Below are 17,033 nucleotides of genomic sequence, written 5' to 3'. Positions count from 1 at the left end.
ACAACTTCCAGTCCAAAACAACTTCAAGCTTTAGGGTAGAGAAAAACCAGCCCAAAATAATTTCATGTGATCAAGGTTGCATGAGAATGTGTAAGTTTGAATTGGAAGATGGAGTGGTGTTAAACAGGCATGTACGTTGATAGCTAGATGATCAATCTAGGTAACTAAAATGATAGTTAAATATTGAAATCTGAAAGGCCTGAAAGATCCACAACCTATATCATGCATACCATCAACTTTTTTTTAGATGTTTGTATTTCAATTCTTGGATCAACAATCATGCATACATTAATTTGCTGATGCTAACTATGGCAAGGTTGTGGGAAATCTTTGCTGGAGCATTTGAAAAAAAAAATGCTCCAAATTGCTTGATTTCTAATACATGTTTTGATTTCTATGACATGTTTGAGCCTACAGAACTCATGGTGTTGCCAAATTGGAATCACAGGGATTATACACGCGATGTCGAAGTTAATCAATAGCGGAACATGATATTCTTGTAGCTGCCTGAATGACATCCGTTAAGATGGGTGTTGATTGTGGAAAAATGAAAGGCTGCCATTAGCATTTTGAATACCTTCAGCTATTAGCATTTTTAGATGATGGACATTATTAGCTATTGAAAGAATGAAAAAGTAGAAGAAATCCATTGACAAAATTCCAAATTATAATCCACAATGCTATGCTCTTGAAATTGATACTCAAAAAAAGATTTACAGTAACACGATCTCGCAAGAATGAAGGATATCATACATCTACGAAATTAAAAAAAAAAAGGAAAATGCTAAATATATTTAAGAAAAACTTACAAAAAATTTATTTCTCTACATGTCAATTATTGATATGTTGAAAATCGTGAAATTTAAAATTTAAAATTTGAATTAAAAAAAAAAAAACTAACACAATGAGTATTATAAGTACTAATTAAATAAAACTGTAAGTACATGTAACATTACTAAAACAAAAAAAATAAGAAAAAGTATTTTTTGAAAAAAAAAAAAGAATAAAGAATATTCCAAAGCCATAGGAATAGAAGTACGGAATCTTAATTCTAATATTTAATCTAATTGCAAGTTCGCACTTCATTTTTCATTTTTCTTTGATTGATAAAGCAATCTTAATTTAAAAAAATATCAATAAGTAAGTTTAATTTTTTTTTTTTCCACAAAGAAATTGAGTTAAAACATTCTACATCAATCTTGTTGCACATATCCCTAAGAGGCATGTATTGGTTCAAGTCACCATGGTATATTTTTATTTAAATATTGATAATCGAACTGACACATTAAACAAAGACAATGGTTCACATTATTATTTTTTAATTAATTTCAAATATTTTAATCATTTTTAAGTCTAAAAACCAACAATCTATTCTCCGATCCTTCACTAGCAGAAGCTTATGGTACCCTTCAAGCAACCATCTTTGGGGTAGATTTGAGGCTAATAAACATCATCTTAGAAGGAGACTCTCTTCAAGTTATTAAAACCATAATAGATGTTGGAGATTCTTAGACTAGCAAGAGATTGTAAGTGAGTGATATCAAAAGTAAACTTCTTAGGTTTACTCACCGCCCAGTCAATCATGTAAGAGGAGATGCTAACGAGATAACACATTTTTTTGCAAGAAATACTTTGAATATATTTTGATGTAATTGTGGATATGGAGGCTCGCCCGGCCTCCTTGTATTTGAGAATGAATTGATTAATAAAGCAATCTTAATTTTAAAAAATGTCAATAAGTAAGCTTAATTTTAAAGCCCACGCAACTAATAAGGCTCCCTTACTCAATCGGGGTTTGGGTGTGAGTAAGGAGTTTGGGTTTGTAATTTATCATATGAGAAATATTATAGAAAAAAAAATTACAGAAAAATAATCTTAAAAATTTACGTGATTTATCAAATTATAATATTATTTTTATGATAAAATAGTCAATTTGTGAGAATAAAAATTAATTATAATTTTTTAAAGTCTAATTAAAATAAAAATCCTAACAAATTAATTAAAAATAATTTTATAGAATTTAACGTTATTAAGGAACCTTAAGGATGTTTGGTCGAACAAGATGAATAGAAAAAATTGAAAAATAAAGCATGAAGTTCTTTACTTTATTTAGACAGGCAAGAAAATTAAGCAAAAATGATTAATTCATATTACATGTGTGACCGTGCACAAAATAGTAGCATTTCAATATGCCCATAATTGGTACTTATCTTCTAAGATGAGAATATTTTAGGAAGAAATGAGGATGGTTGAGGTCAAATACATTAATTACATTCTTTTTTATGATGAGGTATCCGAGAACTTTCACTGCCCTAGATAAGGCTCTGGTTCTTGACTAATTCTCGAGGTAAAAGACGTCTCCGCTAGCAAATTTGTCACATTCACCGTTGTGCCTTGTTTACAAGGACCAGAGATCAGCTAGAAGCAACCCACCTGTAGGGTCTCCTTTTGATGCCTTCCTCGCCCACATTGGGGTCGCTGGAGAGCCTTTTAACCTCCTGCTTAGAAGCACATTAATTACATTCTCATATTGATTCAAATCATCTTCTTATTCCAATTGTATAAATGGATTCATATTATACTCTTTTATACATGATTTCAAATACTTAAATTGTATTATATATAAATTTTAAATTTATTTATTTATTTTAAAATAATCAATTCAAGAATTTTCATGAATGCATGATTTATTGACTCAATTTTTTATTTTGATTTTATTTGTCTTAATTTGTATAGTTGTTAATGTGAGAGGTTTTACTATAAGAACCTGTTTGGGATTGTGTTGGTAGCCTTAAAAAGAATTTAAATCGTCTTGAAAGCTCTTTAATAATAACATTAAGTTGTTTAAGTATTACATATTGTCAAAGCACCACGTCTAGTGCATGAAAGCCATGCAGACAATAACGCTCACGTCCTAGTACATGCAAACCATTCAGCAACAACAACGCATGCACCAGCAGCACCATGTCCAGACTCTGCTCAAGCCACGCCACAGAACACGAAGAAATCCTCCAGGCTGCCTTCAACAAACCATTTGTTACAACAACATGATCTTTTCTCTTGTCTGTATTAGTTGTAATTGTCAGGGAATATTCTTCCCTCCTGTGTATATATATTTACTCTAACATCAATGTAATCTGTGAGATGAATATACAAAGAAAGACGATTTTTTCTAAAACTCGAGTCTCTCTAAATTCTAGCATGGTATCAGAGCATATCAAGGACTAATCGTCCAACATTATCCGACTCCTCTGGCATCGTCTCCTCCACCACTCCATCCTCCCTTTCCTCCTTTCCCTTACCAAACTTCTCTCACATCCTTTTTGTAAAACTCACTCCCGAAAACTACTTACTGTGGAAAGTGCAAACACAACTTAAACTGACCTTCCTTAAGAAGGGTTCTGATTCTATAGCAGTTTATTCTGGACGTGCCAAATCGCTTGCCGATACAATGGCTATGGCTGGGCGTTTGCTGCCTTCTTCTGTTTGTACCATACCAATTTGCTGGACTAGGTCCAAACTATGATTCTTTGGTTTCATCAGTTACCAGCAAAGTAGATCCTATTCCAACATAGACACTCATGAGTCATCTCCTTGCTCATGAGGCAAGGCTACAACATCATGTAGTCAATACCTCTAATTTCTCAAATCCCTTAGCAAATTTTTCTACTAGAGGATGTGGTCGTGGCCCACCTCAACACAGCAGGCAAAACTCAAATCGTGGCAATCGAGGGGGCCGTCAAGGCAATCATGGTCGTGGCCCTGCAGGCTCTTTAGGTAATATCTCAACTAGTTCCTTTTCAATTGGTTCTAAATCCCATTCTGTGTGCCAAGTTTATAATAGGATGGGTCACATAGCTCTCACATGCCTTTACTGCTTTAATCAAGCATATACATCTGTTGCCCCTGCCTCTGCTGATTATAATGCCTCAACCTATGCCACTGACGGTACCTGGTATCCTAACACAACAGCCACAAACCACATAACCAGTGAACTTGCAAACCTCAACCTTCACTTTGTCGAATACCAAGGCTCTGGCCAATTGTGTGTTGGAGATGGCTCATCTGTCCAAATAACTCACACTGGTTCAGCATCCTTTCCCTCAACTTCATCTAAATTTCTTTTAACTAAACTACTTTGTGTTTCATCTTTCACCAAAAACTTAATTTCAGTCAAACAATTTTTTTCTGATAATGAAGTTTATTTTCAATTCTTTTCTGATCATTTCTCTGTAAAGGATTGCACCACAGGGGCCCTATTGCTCAAAGGGATAGCATCTAATGATCTCTACACTTTCTCCTTGGCATTGCCTCATGCCCATTCCAATACACTTCAATTTATTCCTCTCTGGCATTCATGCCTTGGGCAACATGGTCTACCTTTTGATGATGTCTATCCTATGAGCTTTTGTAATGCTTGTGCAAGAGCAAAGCATCATAGAGTATCAGCTCCGACTAGAAAGACAAAGTCTATTGCACCTTTTGAACTTTTATTTAGTGATTTATGGGGCCCCTCACCTCACATTTCTGAGGATGGTTTTAAATTTTACATCTCCTTTGTTGATGATTATTCTAGATTTACATGGATCTTTCCATTACAAACCAAATCTCAAGCCCTTAAACTTTCATAAAATTCAAAGCATATGTGGAATTGCAATTCAATACTAAAATCAAACAACTCCAAACTAATTGGGGAGGGGAGTTCAGGCCCTTCAAAGAATTACTTGCCACATTTGTAATAATTCACAGGATTACATACCCTCATACACATACTCAAAATGGAATTATAGAGAGAAAACAAGGGCATATTGTTGACTCTGGATTAGCCCTCCTTGCACATGCGTCCATTCCTTTAGCTTTTTGGCCATATGCCTTTCAGCATGCAGTTCAATTAATTAACATGATTCATTCATCATCACTAAATCAATCGTCTCATTTTTTTTTATTTTTTGTTTTTCGTTTTCCTAAAAAAGAACCAGATTTTAAGTCAATCCATATCTTCGGTTCTACTGGCTGGCCTCTCACACGAGCTTACAACAAACAGAAGTTTGAGTATCGGGCTCTACAATGTGTTTGCCTTGGCATTAGCCTAGCCCACAAAAGGTCTATATGCTATCACATTCCAACTAAAAGAACATACATCTCTAAAGACATAAAACATGATGAAGCAACCTTTCCTCAACCCATGACCAAGCCCAACATTGTTTCTCTTCCTCTTTTTAATATTGCCCAAGTCATACAAACTCATGCCTAGAGCATCCTAGGCCCAATTCCATAATCTTCTACCTCACGACCCCCCTTCCTTGAATCTTTGCATGATAACACACAACCTCGTGACCAAAATACCTTACCTCGAATAGTTGTAATCCATTCCCAAACTCAGTCCTCCCACCCACGTCAATTCACTGATGGCGCCTTCTGGTGGCCGTCACCACCACCACAGGCTCATGTATCTATCCCTATGGAAATACCAAAAATACCATCATGCTTCTCTATTGCCCAACAGTTCCTAGAATTGCGTTAAGCCATGTCTAAAGAATTCAACGCCCTCTTGGCAAATGAAACTTGGACTTTAGTCCCTGCATCCAAGGCACCCAACATTGTGTCATCCAAGTGGATTTTTCGAACAAAAAGATTTGCCGATGGAACCATTGAAAGGAGAAAGGTGAGGTTGGTAGCAAAGGGGTTCCTACAAAAATCAGGTCTGGACTATGATCAAACCTTCAGCCCAGTTGTGAAGGCCACAATAATCAGACTCGTAATATCCCTTGCTATAACCAACGGATGGCATGTTCAATAGTATGATGTGCAAAATGCATTCCTACATGGCCCTCTCTCCTAGACAGTGTACATGACACAACCATCAAGATTTGCCCATCCTCAATACCCCATGCATGTGTGTAAGCTCCGCGAAGCCATCTATGGCCTCAAACAATCACCACGAGCATGGTACTCTCACCTAAGTCAAAAACTAATTGATCTTGGCTTCAATGTTTCAACTGCCGATTCTTCACTTTTTATTCACATTCATGGATCTTCAAGCTTATATGTATTGGTCTACGTAGATGACTACTTGTCACTAGGTCGAATATGGTGTGCATCACAAACTTAATTCATGCTCTAAGTTCAGAGTTTCGCATCACAGATCTTGGTCGACTTAATTTCTTCCTAGGCATTGAGGCAACCTAAACAGAGCATGGGTTCATTCTCACTCAAAGGAAATACATCATTGAAGTCTTCCAAAAGACCAACATGGCTTCAACTAAGCCTGTTAAAATGCCGATGGCCACTTCAGACAGATTAAGTAGGCATTGTGGAAATTTGTTTGAAGACCCTTCACTCTACAAAAGTATAATTGTATCACTTCAGTATTTATCTTTTGCAAGGCTAGGTTTGGCCTTTGCAGTGAACAAGGTTTGTCAGCACATGCATTCTCCAAGTACTTCACTGGCAAGCTGTGAAAAGGATACTGCGGTACCTTAAAAACACCTCTGACCTTGGTCTGCAATTCAGAAGATCATCATCAATGAATATCATTGCATTTTTGGATGCAGACTTGGCTGGTTGCCCAGATAATAGGAAGTCAACAAATGTTTATTGCATATTTTCAAGTTCAAACTTGGTATCTTGGTCATCCAAGAAGAAACATAGCATTGCAAGGTCTTCAACAGAGGCTAAGTTTAAGTCACTAGCCAATGCCACTGCCGAAATTATGTGGGTTCAACACGTGTAGAGATCTTGGGATCAATCTCACTGTTCTACCGGTATTATACTGTGAAAACTTAGGGGCTATGTATTTGTCATCCAATCCTGTTTTCTATGCTAGAACTAAGCATGTGGAAATAGACATTCATTTTGTTTGAACAAGAGTGCTAAATAAATCCCTACCTGTGGCCTTCATCTTAGGGAAAGACCAGTTAGCAGATGCCCTAACCAAGCCACTGTTTGTTGCAAGATTCCAAGCTTTGTGTTCAAGTCTACGCTTAAGGACTCTACCGCTTGACTTGAGGGGTTCTGACAAAGCACCACGTCTAGTGCATGAAAGCAACGCAGACAACTACACTCACGACCCAATACATGCAAACCATTCAGAAGCAAAAACTCATGCACCAACAGCACCATGCCCAGACTCTCCTCAAGCCATGCCACAGAACACGACGAAATCCTCTAGGTTACCTTCAACAAACCATTTGTTATAATAGCACGTCCTTTTCTCTTGTATGTATTAGTTGTAATTGTAAGGGAATATTCTTCCCTCACGTGTATATATATTTACTCTACCACCAATGTAATTGGTGAGATGAATATACAAGGAAAGACAATTCTTTCTAAAACTTGAGTCTCTCTAAATTCTAGCACATATTAAAATAATTTTTAATCTCAAATAAGCTACAATGCAATGTGATTTTCAAGATAAGCTGAAATGTCTTGATGTGTTCGTAAAAATTTGCAGAATATCACATACGTCGGTCTGAATAGGCAACATCATTCCAATTTCTTGACGCGATAGAGACCTTTGAGTTCATATTATATTTATAATTAACTGAATTATATATATTTATATTACATTGAAATAATCAATTTTACCTCAATCTTCTTATCACGAATATCACAAAAAATGAAAATAGCAAGGCTTGAAAAAACAATTCCATTCAAGTCGATTTAATCGATTCAAATTGAATTTGTAAGAAACCAAATCAATTTTAATGAACATTTTGAATTGTTCACTGAACTACTTCAATCGACTGATTCAGATTGATTTAAGCCTATTTTAGACCAATTTGAACCGAATCATAACTATATTTATTTTAAGTTGTAACAACTCAGTATTTCTTTTAATTTTTTGTATAAAAATATGGTAGAACTAAACATATATTAACTTTTTCATCATTATATTCAATAAGAATTGTAAAGAAATTAAAAAATAAAACATGTAGTTCTTTATTTTTTTTAGTTGAACAAAAAGTTGAGGAGATGGTTGTGCATAAAACATGTGCAGTTCTTTAATATAAGTATTTGCTATTAAATTTATAGTTGTGCATAAAATACTATAATTGCCATGTGTTTATAACTTATAAATGATCTTTATATTTTTTGTATATAAGGCAAAAAAATGTTGACTATTGAGGTTAAATACATAAACTACATATTTATTAAAATTATTTAGGTTTATATGATATTTTTATTGAAACTAATTAATAAATTTATATTTTATACTCTTTTATACATGATATAAAATGTTTGAATTGCATCAAATATGATATACTTTTTATCAACATTGAAGTATCTGATTCAAAATAGTCCTGAATCACCCGATAATTGATTGAATTAGTATTTACCCGATTCTAATTTTTCAAGCCTTGAAAAATAGTAAGGAAAACACTATAGATACAGAGGATCTCACAAATTATGACCTCTCCCTTCCCCGAGACGCCATCCCCTTGCCCACCCTAACCCCGCTCCACCCTTTCCTTTACCAGAGCCCCTAGAGTCCCAGACCCTGTTCACCAGCTCCCCCACACCCCAGTTCCTTCAAGTCTCTTACAGCCACCATTAGAGGCTTATCTAAGATCAGACTCCTCATATACACATGGGTTTCTCCTTCTTTAGAGATAAGGGACAAGCTCATCATCATTCCATGCCATGTCATTCTTTACCATAACCAAACGGAAAACGCCTGTGCTTTTTCATTTTTTCATCAGTGTTCGATCTCACTCCCTTATAGAACATAGCATCAAGGAGCATTTGAGGTTTTTGTAGTAGTTGGGTTTCTTATTCTTGCATAGCCATCTACTTCTGAGAAGAATAGGTTGAGACTTCTTCTCATTATACAATTTAAAAGTTCCAAACTTGGACTCAAACCATATTAATGTGCATCCTCTACATATGTTTGAGAGAGAAAGATAGCCAAAGCCTTTCAAGCGTGTCCTTTCTCTCCTAGTTTTCCTTTTTTTTTTTTAATAATTATTTTTAATTTTCTTTTCTTTTCTTTTCCCTCCCTATTTACCACCTAATCTATAAATGGTAATAACGAGGGTGTTTGGGGCAATGGAAAGTGGAATATACCTTACCGACCAATGGCGAGGATGACGAAGTGGAAAGGATCAGGGTAAAGGAATGACGGCGTGTCAAAAAGTAGTTATTACCTATAGTTTTTAAATAAATCGTTTGTGACATGGTATTGTTTGGATGAAAGTTGGTACTACATCTAACAAAACCATTTCGCGCATTTGCGTGTGAAAATGATATATTAATAGAGAAATAATATGTATATAAAATGATTATATAAAAATAAATGAGTAAATTGACGCGTTTTGATGTAATATGCCAAATGATAAAATTATTTTTATTGAAAAGTAAATATATTAACGGATTATAAAAAACCACATTAGTTTGTAACTATATATTTTTTACTTGTAATATGTAATATCTTTATTTTTATTTTTGAGAGAGTGGGAATAGGCATCAATTCCTACCTGTAAAACCAATTGAAGTGGATGAAATCATGTGGTAATAGTGTGTATACATACATATATATATATATATATATTTAATGTGTATGCTTTAAGCCAACAAGTTATTTAAGACTGATTTTTGTATATTGAACGTATGCGTTCTTTAATTTCAGTGTTTGAGTTTTTATCTTATTTTCCTGGCTACTAGCTAGTAGCTAGCTTCTCCAAGAGTTAGGGCGGAGGGGGTTGGGAATATTGTGACTCTCTAAGATTTGCTACATATAAGTTCACACACCACACACTATAAAATTTTTTTTAAGTTTATTCTTTTTAAACTAATTGAATTATTCTACTCATTATCTATATACCAAACATTTGGTAAAATAAAAAAATAAAAATAAATAAAAAAGTGTGGTCTGTGGTACAAGGGCTTCTGTTTAGAATTTTTCTAATCTAAATATTTATTGTAACAACAACTATCATTTGACCATCTATCAAATTAATATAAATACAAGTATAGTTATACATGTAACAACAATATTACATGTATAACTAGTTTCCAATTAGCCAATCTTTTAGATTTCAAAAATAAAAAACTAAACACAAGAGTTTTCCTCCAAACCGCTTCTCCAACCCATTTAAAAATTTTTCATGTGTCCTTTGAGTGTGCAAAGAAACACATATTTTCTTACTGAAGGGACACATGACATACAGTTTTTAAATTTAGATTTTTAAAAAGGTATATGCTTATAAATTGTCATATGTTCTAAGAACACTTGTCATTTTTATATATGGGATTAGAGGAAACTTTTTTCAAACCAGTTTGGAGGAAAATGCTATCCTAAATCAAATCCTATTATATTGGTAAAAGATGAGTAATCCACATCAGCTATAAGTAGAAGTACTCTAACAAACAGAAACTTGTTGTTTTGCAACTTATTGGCAATCAAGTGGAATAATATTATAGCTTTTCATTAATGTGTATAATCTAATGAATTCCCATATATCAAATTTTAAGATCGATCGTCTCTTTTGCAATTGTGTACGCAGGGGAATGGCCGTTGAGGATCCAACTGCTCCTCATGGACTAAGGCTAACAATCAAAGACTACCCCTACGCCAATATGGTCTGATACTCTGGGATTCCATCAAACAATGGTTAACAGACTATGTCAACCACTGCTACCCTGACCCTAGCCTTTTGGAGTCTGATTAAGAGCTCCAATCATGGTGGACGAAAATTCAAACAGTTGGATCTTCTTTGGAAGTGGCAATGAGGGGCCTTGAGAATCTGCACATCACAAGCATCAAGGGAAGGTGGCAAAACGACGCAATTTATACCAATTCCATCTTTACAGGTTTCAAGTACCAACTTTTTTTAAAAAAAATTAATAAGAGAATTTTATTCCAAGTAAATAGGCGTAGCTCAAATACATAGGAAATATACTCAAGTACCAACTTTTCTGTTCAATGGGCGTGCTTTGAATATTCTTGCAACTAATTTCACTTGTTCCAGTTTCGTATTATCCTTGGGCCTGAAATATAAAAAAGTTAATTTATCCTGCAGTCTTTCATACATCAGAAAGTATAGGGGAAGATTTGATAAAACAGCAATAAGAGAATAACCTTATCCATTGGGCCCTAAAGATGGTGTTTTACCATGGTGACATTGAGATAAGTTTAATCCTTTGTGACAAAGCATGAGCATCAAAACAGAGTGCCAGTGTGTCATCCATCTGTGAGAGAACTTGAAATTTATGATGACATTGGCCCAAGCATGTGAAACCACAGTATTTACAGAACGAAATCGACCATATTCATCCCGGATGTAAGAGCAGATATGTAGTGAGTAATGAGTTGATATCATCCAGAATTTTTATTTAAAGATATTGAAACTAACGTGAGAAATTCATGAATAAGCTAAGAGAGAAATTAGAATAAATAGAAGCAGTGGCAGGGAAATGATACAACCAAAACTATAGTCTGTGGGGGAAAATTAAACGACTTAGAGAATAACATTTGAAAAATCCAAAAAATAGTGCAAATACATTCTATCATATGATGCACTAATCAGCCTGCTCTTGGAACAGAAAGTAGAGTAAAAATGACAAGAGAGTTTTTTGAAGCCATTTTTCATTTTCTACAAGCATTTCAGTCCAGCGAAATATAGACAACTTCCCATCCAAAACAACTTCAAGCTTTAGGGTAGGGAAAAACCAGCCCAAAATAATTTCATGTGATCAAGGAAGAGCTGTAAATTTATATGAGGAATATGGATAAGTTTGCATGGGAATGTGTAAGGTTGAATTGGAAGATGGAGTGGTGTTGAACAGGGATGTATGTTGATAGCTAGATGGTCAATCTAGGTAACTAAAATGATAGTTAAATGTTGAAATCTGAAAAGGCCTGAAAGATCCACAACCTATATCATGCATACCATCAACCCTTTTTTTCTTTTTTTTTTTTTTTTTTTTATCATGCATACCATCAACTTTTTTTTAGATGTTTGTATTTCAATTCTTGGATCAACAATCATGCATACCAAAATTTTTTGATGCTATTGCAAGGTTGTGGGAAATCTCTGCTGGAGCAATGGGCAACGAAATCAAAGTATCAGTGGAAAAAATGTGCGTGGCATAAGCTAAAAGTATTCATCAACCTCAATTAGCTAATTAATAATCTCTGTGAATTTAGTGGTAATAAGAGGTGTATTTCCATATGTTGTTTGCATATAAAATACAAATTCCTGTCTCCCGATTGTGGAGCCAAAACAAAGACACATTTTTTTCCATCTAGCCAAACACCCTCAATGTTAAGAGAATAAACTAGCCCTAGATTACAATAGGTGTATATTAGTTTAGAAGAGAGCCCAAAAAGTAAATTAATAACACACTACTATGAGAAAACAAAACCATTGAATTGTTAAAATATCAAATAAATAATAAAATCTATCTCTTACTATCAGCTTAAGCTTTTGGGACAAGTGATGATTTTATATGGTATCAGAGCAAAGATCCTGAATTCGAGTCTTGACTCTAGACTCTATCTTATTTAATTAAATATCCCACATCTTGGGTCATCCATTGATGGGGAGTCTGGCACACACGTGAGGGGGAGTATTAAGATATAAAATAAATAATAAATCTATATATTCTTATCAAATTAGACTTTTGAGACAAGTGTTGATTTCACACGAATCACCCCCAAGAGACAAAAAAAAAAAAAAAAAAAATTGTAGGAAATACACCTGGAGACCAAAGATTTCGATCTAAATGCAATAAAATAAGCAGTTAATCAACAAGATCCAAATATCAAGATGATGTTCCAAAGGTAGAAATCATTTGTGAGAGAAGCAGACTGAATAACATTAGGAAAAGTGCGAGAGGGAGAGAGCTTACTAAAATGGAGACCGGGCAAAGGAGGTGGTAGAATACCTTGGGCTGTGGCAATGCCATGTGGGGCAGCCTATTCATTGAGATAGAGATAGAACGGCAATGGTGTGTTTGGAGCAAAATTTTGAATACCGTACCAGAAGCCGTACCGGTTAAAAGAGTTAAAGATAAATGTAGCAATCAATATTCTCTGAATATACTTGAATTGAATTGTTTTTTAGTGAATAGTACAAGGAGTCTCGGCTATCTTTTATAGGCATATTTACAATGTAAATATTAAGGATAAAAATGTAAAATGAAATGGAAGTTTGTTACAACAGATTTTATATCAAAGAAAAAGCTAGAATCTTCTAGGCTTGCTGAGGTGGATCAGGAAGTTTTGGCAACTTGACACTTATGCAGATTTTATCTTGCTAAGTAAGCTTGATACGCCCCCTCAAGTTGATCGGGGTGTCAAACACAGTCAAACTCGTCCTTAGTGAATGTTGCCCAGATGACTAACACAAGAGGGGGGGTGAATTGAGTTGTATTAAAAAAAAATAACAATTATAAATCAAATATATAATATAAAATATAAACAAAATATGAAATAACAATAAATATAAAGAGTAAGGGTAAGAGAGAAGCAAACTCAGTATGTTAACGAGGTTCGACCCCACTGCCTACGTCCTCGCCTCAAGCTACCCCTTGAGGATTCCCAAATTCACTATTCAACCTCCTTCAGGTGGAGATAGAAACCTATTACACCTTTGAACAACACCGCTACAAAGGATCCGTATAGAACACCCTCTACACTTGCAATCACCTTACACGTGGTGATTCAACTATTCCCCGTGTAGAATACTTTCTACACACACAAGGGTTATACATACCCTTTTTCTGATACAAGAGCTGATAGTGCGTAGGTTATCAGAAAACACTCCTCAATGAGTGAAATAAGAACAATACAGCGCAAACTATATCTCTCAAAATGAACAAGGATTAAGGCTCAATACTTAGAGAAGAGAGAATGAAAGCTTTGAATGAATGTTGTATGCTCTTAGTGTTGTCAATGTGAAGCTCTCAAATGATCTATTTATAGGCATATGAGACTTCATATTCAAATTTAAAAAGATTCACATGTCAAAGACAACATTATTCACTTTTTCAAAAAATTCAAATAAAAGATTGTTCTTTTTCAATTGTCAAAGATAACATCATTCACTTTTTTAAAGAATTCAAATAAAAGGTTCATCTTTTTCAATTGTCAAAGACAACATCATTCACTTTTTCAAAAAAAATCAAACCTAATCTTTTACTTCTGGCATATAACAAAATGAGCACACTTTCATTTTCAAAAAATTCAAACCTAATATTTTACTTTTTGTATAAGTCTAAAAAAGCATCAATCACTTTTGAAAATTTTCAAATAAAACATGCACATGTGAAATATGACAATCAATCATCTTTAATATTTTCAAAGTTCAACCCTTTAATCAAGGTATGCACATGCAAAAGATGACAATCAATCATCTTTAATATTTTCAAAGTTCAACCCTTTAATCAAGGCATGCACATGCAAAAGATGACAATCAATCATCTTTCAAAATATTCAAATTTAATTTTCAAAAATATTCATGCACATGTGGAAAATGTATTTTAATGCTTTATGATGAAATATTAATTTTGAGCATTAATCCTAATTTCGAATTTTGAAGAGATTTACAACATTACTCTATAATTTTAATGTGAACTTGTTCCCTTCTTGCTCATGCTTGTTTCCTTGATGTGCTTGACTCCATTGTGTAGATAACTTGAGCTTGAGACTTCTTTATTCTTTGAATTCATTTGTTATCATCAAAATCCATGTGTAAATATATAATTACACAAAACTTGAAATCTTGGGTTCAACAATCTCCCCCTTTTTGATGATGACAAATACTTGATAGAACCTGAAACCTGAATTAATACTTAAGCTCCCCCTGAAAATGTGCGTTAGTTTTTCAAGCAAAAGTATAAATATAATTCCAAATATATATAATAAGTTTAGCAATTCAAACGATGTTAATGTTCTAGTCTAACACTTCTCCCCCTTTTGGCATCATTAAAAAGGATCCGCAACAAATAAATAGACTGAATAAAACGGTGCGTTAGTAGACACTGTAGATAAATAAATAAATTTCATCCGTCCGTGACCCGAAAAATGCGGCTAGAGATTTGAAAAAATCGTCTGATGTTGTTGACAAACGAGATTGAAGGCTCCGAGTTTCTAAAAAAATGTCATTTTCACCGATCGGGAAAAAATACATTGCTCTTTGACTTGGATGATAGCTTGTCTTATTCTTTATGCTATCTCTATAAAATCAGTCCTGAAGTTCATCCAATCCGCATCAAGTTTTCATCTCTATAACTCATCTGCATTCCTTTAGTATTCTCGTTTTAAGCCTTCTATTCTTTTCTCAATGGCTCATTCTTCTAACATTTCTCTAGATCCATCCATGAGCCATTCTGCATCTCAACCTCCTGTCCTTTCTGCAGCTGCCATTGGTGTCATGTTGCAGCAAGAAAATAATAATCTGACTAATAAGTCAGATTCTGATGCTATTTATGACTTGGTGAGTCTTGGGACTCGCTACTCTTCCTCTATTGTTGCTTTTTCTCAGCGGCTACAAGCCAAAAATCATGAAGTTGAAAGGCTCAAAGAACAAATTGTTGTACTTCAACGAATTGTTCAAGAGTCTTATACAAGGGAATGAATCATTCGGCAGAAGAATAAACAGTTGAAATCTTTATTAGATTCTTCATTCCGCTTGCCGGTTCCCATGAATAAAAATGACATGATATTATATGAAGAGAATAAGCGTCTCAAACATGAGGCTAAGAATCTCAAGTTTATGTAAAAGTATTTAAAAAATCTATCTCTATTTTTATTGATTCTCGTCTATCTTTCAAGAGATATTCATAGCATGCATCATACCTATTTCTCTTCTGATCATACATAATCTATCTTCTGGTAAAGGTTTTGTGAAAATATCTGCTAACTGATCGTGTGTGTTTGTGAATTCTAGTACTATATCGCTTTTCTGCACATGATCTCGAAGAAAATGATATCTTATTTCAATATGCTTAGTTCTAGAATGTTGTATTGGGTTCTTTGAAAGATTTATAGCACTTGTATTATCACATTTGATTGGAATGTGATTATACTTGAGTTTAAAATCTTCAAGTTGTTGTTTCATGTAGAGAACTTGAGCACAACAACTACCCGCAGCAACATATTCTGCCTCAGCAGTAGATAGTGCAACAGAATTTTGTTTTTTACTGAACCAGGAAACTAATGCATGACCTAAGAAATGGCATGCTCCACTAGTGCTTTTTCGATCTATTTTACAGCCAGCATAATCTGCATCTGTGTAACTGATTAGATCGAAAGATGTGTGCTTAGGGTACCATAACCCTAGGTTAATTGTACCACTAAGATATCTAAGAATGCGCTTAACTGCAATTAAATGTGATTCTTTTGGAGATGATTGAAAACGTGCACATAAGCACACACTAAACATAATATCTGGTCTACTGGCTGTTAAATATAATAAGCTACCAATCATACCTCGATATATCTTCGAGTCAACTGGCTTACCGGATTCATCTTTATCAAGTTTAGTTGATGGGTTCATTGGTGTTCCAATTTCCTTAGCATTTTCCATCCCAAACTTCTTCAGTAATTCCTTAATATATTTTGATTGATTGATAAATGTCCCACTTTTTACTTGCTTAATTTGCAATCCGAGAAAGAATGTAAGTTCTCCCATCATACTCATCTCAAATTCTTCCTGCATAGTCTTAGCAAAAACTTGACACATATTTTCATTAGTAGCACCGAATATTATATCATCAACATAAATCTGAATCAAAAGAATATCATCATTTTCATATTTAATGAAAAGAGTTGTGTCGATTTTTCCTCTTGAAAAACCTTTTTCAATCAAGAAACCACTAAGTCTTTCATACCAAACTCTAGGAGCTTGTTTGAGTCCATATAGTGCTTTTGTGAGTTTGAAAACATGATTTGGGGAAATATGATTTTCAAAACCTGGAGGTTGCTCAACATATACCTCTTCATTTATAAAACCATTTAAGAAAGCACTTTTAACATCCATTTGAAAAAGTTTGAAATCTTTATAACAAGCATATGCAAGTAGCATTCG

The 17,033-nt window shown here is 34.2% G+C and overlaps 1 protein-coding gene across 2 annotated transcripts in view; it reads left to right on the top strand.

The window, feature by feature from the left end:
* Window positions 1-17,033, top strand: part of LOC122294203 (putative disease resistance RPP13-like protein 1) — a 79,996-nt gene that overhangs the window by 54,297 nt on the left and 8,666 nt on the right. The gene's annotated exons all lie outside the window — the stretch shown is intronic.

This window comes from Carya illinoinensis, chromosome 14 (assembly GCF_018687715.1).
Source record: "Carya illinoinensis cultivar Pawnee chromosome 14, C.illinoinensisPawnee_v1, whole genome shotgun sequence".
NCBI lineage: Eukaryota > Viridiplantae > Streptophyta > Magnoliopsida > Fagales > Juglandaceae > Carya > Carya illinoinensis.
The sequence above is the reverse complement of the archived record's forward strand: the minus strand, read 5'-3'. Positions and strand labels throughout refer to the sequence as shown.